Raw genomic sequence first — 12,711 nt, 5'->3', positions numbered from 1 at the left:
TACAAAACACGGGCAAATGCTTGCCATAGCAACCAGCAGTTAGGTGAGATGAGTGCTGTGGCACACGGGCCTGCGCTCTGCTTACCTCTTTATTACCCAAGGTTGTACATAGGAGTGATTTTCTTTATGGTGGGAAACTGATCTATTTGTCAATTTGATTGTTTTCGTTCTGTTTTGAAATTGCTGGGTGAAGGCTGTCTGTATGCTGTTTCTGAATAGTAGCATGCACCTTTCCTGTCAAAACCAAGGCTTTTTATAAGTAAAAGCATTTTCGTTTTTGTGAGATTTGTTATTAGTAGTTGTCACTTTCTTTATGAAAGTATGAGAGTTGTAGGATTTGCAGGATGGAGATTTTTAAATTGATGTCTCTGATTTCCTCTGCTTTCAAATTAAAAATCCATTCCTTCTTTTTTCTTTTGGTGACAAAAAGACAGTATCCCTTCTTACATCTTTTCTGTTCAAAGCTACATCCACTCCACTAACACCATTGCCAAACCTGTGAAAAATGTTAGTATGTTAGCCTTGCAGCTATGTATCACATACGTAAAACAAATATGTTGGTATGTTAGCCTTATAGCTATGCATCACAGAAGTAAAACAAATGTGTTAGTATGTTAGCCTGAGTGCTGTGGCTAATTTTTAAATGAGCTTCTCTAAGGGATCTACCTTTTTTTGCTGTGCTCCTTTGAGCTCTAACATAATTCACACAGTGGTGGGGGGCACTTAACATGCATTTCTGATGTTACATTAGGATAGGCAGCTTCAGCCAGTACAGAAGAGTAGCACACTTGTTAAAGGCATGTATTCGAGCAAAGGTTCTCTCAGAAGTTCAGATATTTATTTCTGATTTTGTTAGGACATCTGCTATGTTTTAACTTGGCTTTAACCAAGTACCTGGGAAATATTAGGTAATACATAGGAATTCTAGTCAGAAAAACAAGGTTCCACATTTCCAACACCTTTATGCTGACTTTTATCAGGTACTCAGAAGGGGTTTTTAGACCCACTCATCAGTATCACAACAGTTATATTCTAAATTTAATTCTAAAATGTTTTGAATGCGAGACAGCTAAATATTGCTTTTATTTAAACAATTAAATAAAATACCAAAGTCCTCCTATGAAAACCAGGGGAGAAGACATTTCCAATAGTGTGGCGTTTTAAAGCAAGGAGGTGAGGAAGGAGCCCTGCAGAGCTCCAAGCAGAAGCAGGCCCTGCCCTTCCCTGCTGCACCGCTCCAGCACCCGCGTGCCTCCTGCCACAGAGATTAGGGCACCAATGTAGGTTAAGACTAATCCGACAGAAATACACAAATCGGCTCCCTTATCTGATTCTCTGGAGCCACGTTAGTGGAGGAGAGGAAGCAGCTTGGGGCTGCAGTGTGTGCTCCACAGCCTTCCATAAAGCAGAGGTGAGGAAGTGCACTGCCTCCTCACAGCTCGCAGGCTTTCGGCAGGGTTCCAGGTCTACCCTGGGGAAACTTGAAGGTCCTGTGGCCCCTGCTGTTTGTCCAGGTGTAATCACATGCGTGGAGATTTTCAGTGGCTGTTGATGTTGCATAATGAAGTACAAGGCCCTGGTTTGACTCAGCTTGTGATTGAACCTTCCCACCAATATCCCACTGTGTGATGGCAGCACAGGGGCGTTTGGACCAGGTGGCGTCTGACATGGAAGTACGTATGGAGCAAAGGTCTGCCTTTGAATTCCTCTGTGTGGAAACATGGCACCCATTGACATTCACTGATGCTTTGAACATTTATGGAGACCAAGCAGTGGGTGTGAGCACTGTGAGGGGGGCTGCTGCATTTCAGCAGTGGTGGCAGCAGCAGTGGGTCACCTCACCTGCTGCAGATTTTTGCAAGGACACACAGGCTCCCAGGTTTGAAGGCCCACGAGGGTTATGGAGGTCTTCTCCAGAACACTTAATATAAAAGTCCCCTTATCCATTCTGGAGGCTGTATTTCTATCACTTTAAATTCTGTGCAAATGTGTAGCAAGAGGATATAGCCAGAGTCCATTCTACCCTTGGACACAGGGTTTTCTTTTCATGGTCATCAAAAATAGAGGTCCTTCTAGAGGGCAGTTAAGAATACAGGTGTATTTGGGACCAGATTACACTCATTTATTTTACATCACACTTTGAACTCTACCTCTCCTCACTGACTGCTGAGACAGCCTTGATAAACCAACCAGTTCTTTTCAGTGTTTGCTTTTGAGACTGTTCCCATGGTTTTTGTGTAGAGAAGCAGTCTTTCAGAGAAGCCATGCAGCCTGCATTAAGTACAGGTATCAATACTTTGTCTTTCTGCAAATTGTGTTTTATTAAAACATGTTTCTTATTGTAGGAAGAAGAGGCTAAAATCAAAACATAACAGACAGGAAAACATAAAGACTAGAAGAAACAGCACTTCACTTTTTCTTTCCAAAAATTCAGAGAACCACCAAAATCTGGTGGATTACCTCCACCGATCTTCTGGATTTGAGGTGAGTGGATTTCCTCATTCCCACCATTTCTCCTCATGCCATATCTATGGAAAAATTATTGAAAATAAAACGGTATCAGGCTGGATGCTTGTAATCAAGTCTCTGAACTTCTGCCAAATTTTTCCAGCGTGCAGCCCATGCCTGTGATTTGAAAGACACACTTTTGGAGGAGCATTTCTCAATTCTGCCACAGGGTAAATGGAAAGAATATATGAAAGTATGAGAAACAGCCAATGAACAAGCAGATTGCTGTAGAAGATATGTAGATAAAACAGACCTTAGAAAATGAAAGGGAACTGGCAGAGTGCCTCTTTTTTTCTGTACGCATTTGTGACAGCACACAGCTGAAAAGTTCCTGAGTTTGTTTCTTTTACTGGAAGATCATTGGCATTTTTATTTAGTTTTATAAAAAGTAGAGTCTCTTTAATTTTAGATGCATCAAATGCCATAGTTGTAAGAATACTGTATGTATCTTGGGAGATTAGATGGGGACAGGATTTCTTTTACTCTGTTATCACAGACTTGTTATGTAAATAGAAAGCTCACAAGCAAATGAGAAAGCACATTCACTGAAAAAAACCAGATGGCTTTTCCCCAGAAATACATCCACTGTCAGATTCTAGCAACTTGGTGAGAACTTGCTGGAAAATTTATTGTTATGGATATGCATGCAATAGGAAAATAAACATAGTGAAATCACTATGAGTGCCCTATACTTATCTCTGAATGATAAAAATAAACTGGTCTTTTTTGTGCGTGGTGCAGTGCTGGCTATTTAATAAAGACTAGGATAGTCTGTGCAAGCACTCTTACATTAAATAGCAGATGTTCAGAAGTGTGATTTTTATAATGTCAAGTATCCATTCTTTTAATTTAAAAAAAAAACAAAACCTTCACACAACTTTTTTACGAATACTTATTTTAATATTTCGTCATAGAATCACCAAGGTTGGAAAAGATCTTGGAATCATCAAGTCCAGTCAGTCTTGAGACCTGGTAGACCCTAGTAGGCAAAGAAGGATTGAGAGGCAGGATAAAAGGAGAGTGAGAACCAGACTTTCAGGAGGGGAAAAGCAATATGGAGCCTATTGAATTAGCCACAGAAATTCTCTTGAGTCACCGTGTAAAACTCTTTTGAGGGTCATATAAGACACTGGCAGCATGTGCTGAGTGTGATGCTATTACTTGGATGCTTGTAGGTTTGTAAATGGAATACGTACAGTAAAGGTAATTTTTTTCCCAGCAGAAAGTTTAATTACATCTTTGCTTACACGTTTCCATTTCTGTATGTTCAGTACAGACAACTCTTATAATTAATGTATCGTTACTATTTTATTTAGAAGCTGTAAGTTAAAAACTGGGTTCTTTATTTGAATTCATTTTAGTAATGCTTTTTTTGTCAAATTCTTGAGGCCTTTAGTAGAGCATTCTTTTACTGATGCTACTTAAATCTTCAGTATTGTCCACGTGACCTAGTTATTTTAAGCCCTGGTATGACATAGCTTTCATTGTTGGGCTGTTTCATCCATCTATTGAAATTGTTTCCAGTAAATCAGTTTTATATTGTTTGCTGTGCTTTTGCTTTAGGAAAGCCTTTACAAAAATCTCTCTTATCAATACCTTTCAATGTGATTAAACGTTAATAAGTAATTCTATCTGAAGAATATTAAATGCACAGTAAAAACTATGTAATCTAAAATACATTTGTCTGCAAACTATTTAACAAAAAATAGCTATGTCGTATTTCTGTTTGCTTTGCCACTGTAAAAATTAGCTGCTCTGAAGTCACAGATCCTTAAAGCATTCATCTATAGTTTTATGAATAACAAGTAAAAACGTTCCTTTAAAAAATAATCATGCAGCTTATATAAAGAGTGGATTACATACAGAGGAAACATTAAACATTTGTCATTTCTGCAATAGGAGAAGAAATTCTTATGTTTTAAGTGTGCCATTTACATGTCAGATTTTAGGACTCAGAATTTCTGAGTGATTTCTAAAGCACTGACGTTCAGGTTCTCAATAAGCTAAAACCAGCAGCTCAGGCCCATTGCTTGGAGTCTGATAATACAAGTCTTGGGAGAAAGTTCAGTGCCTTCCCATCTCCACTGGATGTACCTGGATGTCTGTACCGTGACATCCTTCTCCTTAGCATTATGTTCCAATTTTTCACTTAATCCAATGCAGTGTATTTCAGTGGTATGTAATCAGCATTTAGACCTCCTGCCTTTATAAAGTCACATGGTTCTGTTGGGATTGTTGTAAGCTGTTTCAGTGAATGGGAGAGAAGTTTTTAACAATAATAGCATTATTCTTTCTTTATTATTATTTAATTTTCATTTTAATCATTTTAATAATATACAGGGACTGGATAATCTGGAAATGAGTAACTGCTGTCAGTCACTTTCTCTCTAGTTTTCTTTCTAAACAGAGCCTGGAAGGCTCTACTGGGCTGCTGAATTCAGTGCAAAAAGGCAGATTCATTGTTACAGGATGTCATGCCCCAACTTTGCTCTGAAATTAGGTGCCAATCAACTATCAGCTGATACTAAAATTACAACTACTAATAAAGTCAGCAGAAGTTAAAGACCAGCTCATCACCAAGAAACCAAAAAGGATTTCCTTACAAACTTAAATGTTTTAAGAATCACAGTAAATGCTGTGGTATGTGCTGCCAGTGTACTTCCTGGCACTTAACTCCTTATACCCAATTCACATCACTTACCTGAAATTTTTGTTATTTGTTTGTATAATGCTGTAATGTAAGAGGAAAAGGTTTGTAATGACAACAAAGACCTTGACTGAATGACAGATGTCTTTAAGAGGAGCCCCAAATAAGTGATCTATAAACCAGAGCAAATTCTTCAGGCTTTCTGTAGGATGCAGAAATTGTTGATTGGTTGTGTTGCATCCACTTCAATGAAAGATTTGTTCATAACATGGGAAATTGCCTATAAATCTGAATTTTTTAAAAGTGTATTACTGGTTTCTAGCTGTGCTCTCTTACTGAGACCTCAGGCTTTGAGGTACAACGCTGTAAAGGCCAACATCAACTCTTTTAGCTATGTCTTTAACCTAATGAGCTCCAATCCATTTCACTTCTAAAAGAACTAATTAGTTGACTTAAAGTCCTGCAAAGGTTGTTAACTCCTTTCAGTGTCAGAGAAATTGGAGCTGTCGTGCTCAAGTGGAGGGTTACAGATACGTGGTGCTGTTGTTTCCAAAGGAAATGGCTCAAGAGAAGCCCAGTGCTTTTGTTTTCGATAGGCAAGTTTTGCTGTGATAACACAAGCTCTTACAGCTGGGGCTTCACCTGTGTCTGTGTACGTCTGCAGTAGCTCATACACAGTATTGACAGGGCCTTTACATAACTAAGGTTTTAGAAGAGAGAGACTGCTGCTGTGTTTGTGTATGTTTTTATCATGTAGTATTAGCTGTGGTATTTAATTCTCTAAAGCCTAACTTCTAGCCTTACTATTTAAAGGCTATTAGCATGTGTCAGGACAGCTTCAGTTAACTGAAGACATGAAGTTTGTATTATACAGTTCCACACTGATTCTATCGTTATAAAAATCTTCAGCTGATTTTTTCTAGAAATCTGCCCATTCCTGTGGACAGTGAACCATCATAATTTATTAAAAGCTATCTGTTTCTTATCAGAGCCATCCTTGCCTTCCTTAACAGCAAATATTATCTCAATTTTTGCTACAAAGTCATTGGGTAAGGCTTAGGAGGCAACCAAGAGAAACGAAATAAAAACATCAGTGTTTTAGTTTAAATAATTCTACTGTCTCAATAGATGTAACCTGGCGTGCAAGAGTTCCTCACATGAGGGGTGCAGTAAGACAAGGAGCCAGCCTCAATGGACATAGCCCATTATCGAGATCTCAACAGGAGAATAGCTAAAGCAAATCTCCAAGTGCATCAAGAATTCTAAGAAGACTAAATATCCCCAAGGTAACTAGAAGCAAGACCATGAGGAGTAATGTAGGTGAGTATTCAGAAGTGGATCAGTGCCTTTCTTAAGCCAGAAAACTTGTATTTTATTTTGATAGTTTCATTTTGCAATAGTGGGGATTGTTACAAGATGTATTTCAAGTAATATAACACAAAAGATTTCAGCCAACATTACAAGAAAAAAAGCAACCAGAACAATGGATGTCTTCGACGTTTAATGGTGGTAAAGTAGAAAAGTAAGCAATTTGGCAATTTATATCTTTATATGAGGTAAACAGTGCACTGATACATGGACCTTTTTGGTAACAGAACAAAGAAGAAAACATTCTTGACCTAGATTTAACAGATTTTCTTGAAACAGTGTACAATGTACCGTGTTCTAAAGGTATGAAAAGTATCATTTTGTGGCAGCATGATTCATATGGAGTGTTAGTCATGATTGGTAGGAATATATTTTGATATAATTAAACAATAGAAATCCATTTGTCTGTATCAGAAAATACATGGCAGTTCTTGACCTACATGATGTAGTAGTGGCAGAGCACAGCTGCCTTGCCCTGAGATAAAGGCAGAACTTTAAAGTGCAAAGCATTTGCTCTTATACATTTTCATAATCAAAATATAAGGTTATACCATGTCAACAACCAACAGATGGAGAAAAAAAATGTCCTAGAAGCTCAAAGAACACAGTAGGAAACTGAGCTATAAATACCAGGCTAATTCCATAGCTTTAAGATTTCTCCAAAGCTTTTTTAAATCCCTCCAGAAAAGACTGAAGAGATCCCTAATCTGAAGTGCCCCACTTGAAGAAATACGTACATTTTTCTTTTTAAATAAAATTATGTTAATCTACAACAGATTGTTTGGTCATCTCAATGAGTCAGTGTAGTATCTGTACTATATCCATTGCTTCAAAATAAGATTCTTAAACACACCAGTACATTTTCATTCTTATCAGTGAGTTCTTCTTCAGAGAAAATATAGAATTCTGTCTGATCACCTCTGAACCAATACATGCAGCATTCCCACAGAATACCTGATGACCAGAACTCATTTTGAATCTCTGTTTTTAGAGAGCTATCCCTTTCAGTTGAGTGATGTAGCAGAAGGCCATTCTTCTTTGATCAGATTTTGTGAAAATTTGGAGGACCTATTTGTATCTTTTTCCCATGTATTTGCAAACTGTGCCTATGGAATATAACATTCTAGTTATGTTCAGAAATATTTGCTTTTCCGGCTTATGTGCTTAATACTGTAAATTCCTGAAAGCAGATGTTGAGATTTCCGGGGATATTTCCTAGGATACATCACTAGGTACTGAGCCCCACGTTGACTTTCTGCCACTGAGGTCATCTGATGCAGCTCTGAAAAGATTGTCCAGAGCTTTGTTAACTTCACATTTATGCATCTCCGAGGTTTGAAACCCTTCTCTGGTCCATTGCCAGCAGTTTATTGAGTCATCCTCCATATGAAAGTTGTTTTTTTTTTCCATACGTTTATTCAGAATTTTCCGTGTTGCATCTGAGTTTGTTGTGCTTCCCCTGTATAAGAGGAAGATGTTTGAAGTGCTTGAAAAATAACAAAGATCACAAATAGTCATTTCTCAAGTGCTGAGAGTTTTTACAAACATCGGTGTCTTTTGTCAGATCCTGCAAGTATTCGCTGTCAGTGAGACCTTAGAATGTATTTTGCTGTACTGAACGTGGTCTTTTATGGGAAGTTCTTATTAGTAGGAAGATGAGAAAGCAGAGCAACAAACTAGTGGCAGATTGAAAAAGCAGTACTTTTAAAGAGCAGCAGGAAGAATGAGGTTTGTTTGTGGCGGGGGAAAAAGGAGAACGCTGTAGGATGGGCATAAAACTTTAAAAAGATTAGAATTTTATCAAAAGCAGTGGTAGTGGTTGCTCTGCAGATTTGAAAGAGAAAAGAGCAAGGAGAAAAGGCAAGTTTAAATTGCACCAAGGATTAAGAGAAAGTCCAACTTAGAGAACTTCATTTTGTTACTAATAATCTTCTTCAAGGTAAATAGTTTAAGGTATATGGTGTTTTCCTTACAGCACTTTTAAGAAGAATAAATAACCTCTTTTTTTTGTAAATGAAATGCTTTGAGTGCTTTGGAATGTCCACATTTAAAATGAAGTGAGAAATTCAGGTTCAGCAACACTGGGAAGTTTGCCTTTCATTGCCTTCAATTCACACTTCCATTGAGATAGCATGGCAAAGTGTAACGTAAGAACTAAACACTTCTTTTTTTAAATGCAGGGAGATACCTGTAGGTCGAAAATCACATTTTTTAGATTCTTCTGCCAAGAATCCAGAGTTGATGACACCGATAGCTTTGTTTGTGGGGGTTTTTGACAGAATATGTTTGTGTTACTGATGGAATTTCTTTTAATGAAGCTTTAAATTGGAGCTGACTGTAGGATTCTTCGCCGGTATGCTTTCCAGTAGCTCAGTTTTTGGAGAATGGTACCAGAGTTTGTTTGATACCTGTTAGGCACTTACCTTTACCTTCTCCATTTCCTGGGACTCGTGTCATTGTTCAAGAACAAAGATCTGTTTGAGTTTTGAGTTAGGATCTAGCACGGTATGTTTTCCTCTGTTTGGGATGAAATTGTGCATTTTCTAGATTCTTCTCTTTTATGGCTAGTTCTTAAACTCCAGGTGGTGTAATGCCTCCTTGTAGGGACGCATGGTTTTAAATTCTGGCTGCCTGTGGTCCTTTACCCTCGTTTTTGTTTGCTCTGCTTTGATGAGCTGGTGCAATACTCTTGTCAGGCTTGAATGTGATTCACCCCTTTGTTCAGTTCTTTCTGAGGAGACCCAAACCTTTTTATGTCTGGCTTAGGGTTTGTGCAGTTTACTGCACGTGTAGTAAAGTCATGTTTTGTAGTGCACCAAGCAAGCAAAGCTATGGGCTGCTGGCAGAGCTCTGTGTTAAACCCAGTGCTGTCATGACGATATGTAACAGCAGGGCTTTCAGAGTAGTTGGGACCTGGTGTGAGTAATCATGCTCCCCAGGAAGTCTTTGAGGTCCTTTTCAGGTACTAAAACATACCCTTCCTTTTTAGAGGAGGGAGGAAGAAGGTGCTTAAAGATACAAAAATCCTTTTACGTGAAGTTCATTTGATGGCCCAACTATCCTTTTCTGTAGGCACACTGTTATTGGCTTTTGTTGGTAGAAGTCCACATTAGCAAAATTTCACCCTTGTCAAGGTCCCACGGAGGGAAGAGTTGAAAGGGAAGAAGCAGTGGCAAAAGAATTGGGCTCTGGAAGTCTTGAAGTCTGTTGTGCAGAGCAGTGCTTAAGGCACTTAGTGACAGTGCCCAGACTTTTGGCTTAGACTGCAGGTTGCTGACATCAAAACTCCACATTCCTCATCTCTGAGTCTGAAGTTACTCATACTTCTTTTCCTAAAATTGTGCTTCTGCAAACATACGCAGAGAATTTATTTATGAAGTATTTAAAATCTTCAATCCTAAATATGATGTTTTAAATCCTAATTTCAAAATTTAAAATTTTGGATGGTGTAAATGACAAAAATACTTCCAAGGAGAGAGTTTCACAACCTGTGTACTGTGGTGGAGAACAGAAAGCTTTTTATTATCACTGGAAGTAAGCGTTTCATTTTCTAAGAGCCAGACTGTAATCTTCACAGTTAATGGGAGAGTGTAATTTATGCTTACTAAGGTGTCTGTGTGAATATGTCTGAAAATTGCTAGGTAAAATTTCAACCAAAAAATATACAGACATGAACATTTATGTACTTTGCTCATCTTATCGGGCTAAATATACCTTGCCATTCTTGACTGCAAATCTCCAGGCACAGGGATGGTGAGTTGATGAGTCAGAATCCCTAATGAAGCAGCCTGGCGAGGGCAGGGAGGGTTGATGTTGTTCTCACCTCTCTCTGGGGCAGGAAGAGGGGGGAAGAGGTTTTTGGCTTAAGAAACACAAAATCTTACCCAAAACAGCTGAGGACTGTATTGCATTGTTTACAGAATAAACTTTAATAGAATATATTTTCTAAAAGTTGTGCCTTAACATTTTTTTAAAGACTAGATTATCTTTTCTATGCTATGTTTTTTGGAAATGAACTGTGAGCAAAACATGAAGAGGAAGCACGTATTTGTTTCAGAGGAAAAACAGTATTCAAAGCAACCTCTCCATTTAGATGTTCATCAATATGAAGGAATAATTAAGAATCACTTAATGTTGAAATTGCAGCATTCAGGAGGACCATTTTGCTTACTATTGCTCATATTCTCTTTCAACTGGATCTTTGTTTTTCAGCTTGGAATGAACGTGATGATAATATCCACCTTAAATCTAATGCTTAACGAGGAAAAAGGTCAGGCTCTTTTTTTCTTTTTTTCTAATTTGGTGTCCTACAGTTTATTAATATACTAAAAACATACTTACAAATTGTGTTACTTACTGAATATTTTTTATAGAACAAGCCAGATAGAAAGTTTTAATATGAGGATGAAGAAGAGTGTTTTTCAGTTCAGTGGTATATGCATGAAACAGTTGACTCGGATCAGTGCATGTGAGAGAATGGAGCTGTATAAGGAAACATCATGTATACAAATCTTCACAGAGATTTCACTTTAGAATGGTTAAACCTACAATTAAGGGACCTCTTGTATATCCATAAAGAAATATTTGTCACAGTTTTTGTGGAGTAAAAGCACTGAACAGGAGTAGAATCACCCACTTGTTCTTTGGTAAATATTCTTAAACGTCTGAGGGCAGTTTCAGAAAGCAGAGGAATCCTTTTAACACTGTCTGTCTCATAAATAAAACAGTGGGGGCAAATTCTCAAAATACCCTTTCAGTTAGTGTGTCATTGAAAGGCAGTGAGTAATAATGCATTAATGCTGGAAAGAGAATCATGCATCAAATAGCATGGGTTGGTAGCACAGCAGATTTTAGAGAGGCAGCCTAAGCTTTCAAACAATTGCAATGATGCTCGATACTTCTGGGGTTTGTGTTAAGATGCAGGAATAGCTAATTTTTATGAGGGTTTTTTGTTTGTTTGTTTTCAAATTCAGAGTTTTTTTCATGTGGGAAATCACTGAGCAGAAGTGCAGAATTCAGTAAACAATTCAGAAAATGATATTTGGATAAAAAGTTCCATGTGTCTAAAAATAGTGCAGTCCTGTGACTTTGGCACAGAAGGCATCATTTACAGGTTTAATTTGCAATCCTGCTACATTTCTGACATTCTCTTGCACAGAAATTCAGTCTGAATTATTCAGATGGTTTAAATATTGCTGTGTCCTGAACTTCAGGTGCCTAACACAAAGGAAGTTTATCTGCTTTATTCACCGTCTGCATTTACAATACGGGAGCGAGATTCTCGTTTTTGCCGTTTCTTTCTTTCTGTTTCCACATCACATTGCACAGCTAATGGGGATTGGAGCTAATCTGAGTAATTGTTATGACAGGAGATCAGAGCCTTTCACTGTATTTCCAGCAAACTGATTTTTCCATTTTTTTGACCATATATATATATATATAAATCAAATTGAATTCTCACGTTCAGGTTTTCAAATGCTTACTTTTAAATATTCTCTCTTTAGAAAATTAACTTTTTTTTTCCCCATAGATAACTGTTTCTCTAGCAACCAGTCAATAACACAGCAAAGCTGTTAACAAGCACTAAACATTTACAGTAGTTATTTCCTATTTATTTTCTTAATTTCTTTATCAGGTAACATAAGAACGTTCTGCATCAAATGGTGCTGAAGTGCATATAATCTCCATTATGAAAACTGTGACAGAATTGCATTTAATAACCCCAGATTGTATTTAATCCCAAAACATGGGCATTAAAAGAACCAAATTGTTCTTCGTTGATGCTCTCCGATCTCCTTTTAAAGTGATTTTAACTTTGGCCAGAAACTCAACAATACCTGGAGCTCTGTTATTTGATAGGTCTTGGGAGGTCTGACTTCTCTCTCATAGGCACATTTTGCAATCAGCTTTCTTTCTTTCGTTTGGGTCTTTATGTTAAATGTCCATTTTAGATTCTTCTAGAGCTTGATGGTTTCATAGGGAGCCAGCAGGACGTCAGCCGCTGTAGAAAAATGAGTTACAACCATGAACAATACCTGAAGCCACAGAGAATTAATACCTTGTCTTAAAGCTAACAATTTGTCTTTGTTCCATAGTGATACAGAGAACTGGTGAAGAATTTCACTGGCAAAATCAAAATTGTGACTTTTCTGCAGCAAAATAGAGTTTGGGGGCAGATTTTCTCATCC

The 12,711-nt window shown here is 37.7% G+C and overlaps 1 protein-coding gene across 9 annotated transcripts in view; it reads left to right on the top strand.

Annotated features, from left to right (window-relative positions):
* MBD5 (methyl-CpG binding domain protein 5) overlaps positions 1-12,711 on the top strand; it is a 128,169-nt gene that overhangs the window by 67,080 nt on the left and 48,378 nt on the right. For 8 of the 9 annotated variants that reach the window (XM_048954065.1, XM_048954061.1, XM_048954063.1 and 5 more), the window contains 3 exons: positions 2,346-2,484; positions 6,284-6,475; positions 10,736-10,793. The gene's annotated coding sequence lies outside the window, so the exon portion shown is untranslated. The remainder of the gene's footprint in view (positions 1-2,345; positions 2,485-6,283; positions 6,476-10,735; positions 10,794-12,711) is intronic. The other variant, XM_048954066.1, reaches the window with a different exon arrangement.

The sequence above is a fragment of the Lagopus muta genome, chromosome 8 (genome assembly GCF_023343835.1).
Source record: "Lagopus muta isolate bLagMut1 chromosome 8, bLagMut1 primary, whole genome shotgun sequence".
NCBI classification, from domain to species: Eukaryota; Metazoa; Chordata; class Aves; order Galliformes; family Phasianidae; genus Lagopus; species Lagopus muta.
Note: the sequence above shows the minus strand (reverse complement) of the source record. Positions and strands in the feature narration are given on the sequence as shown.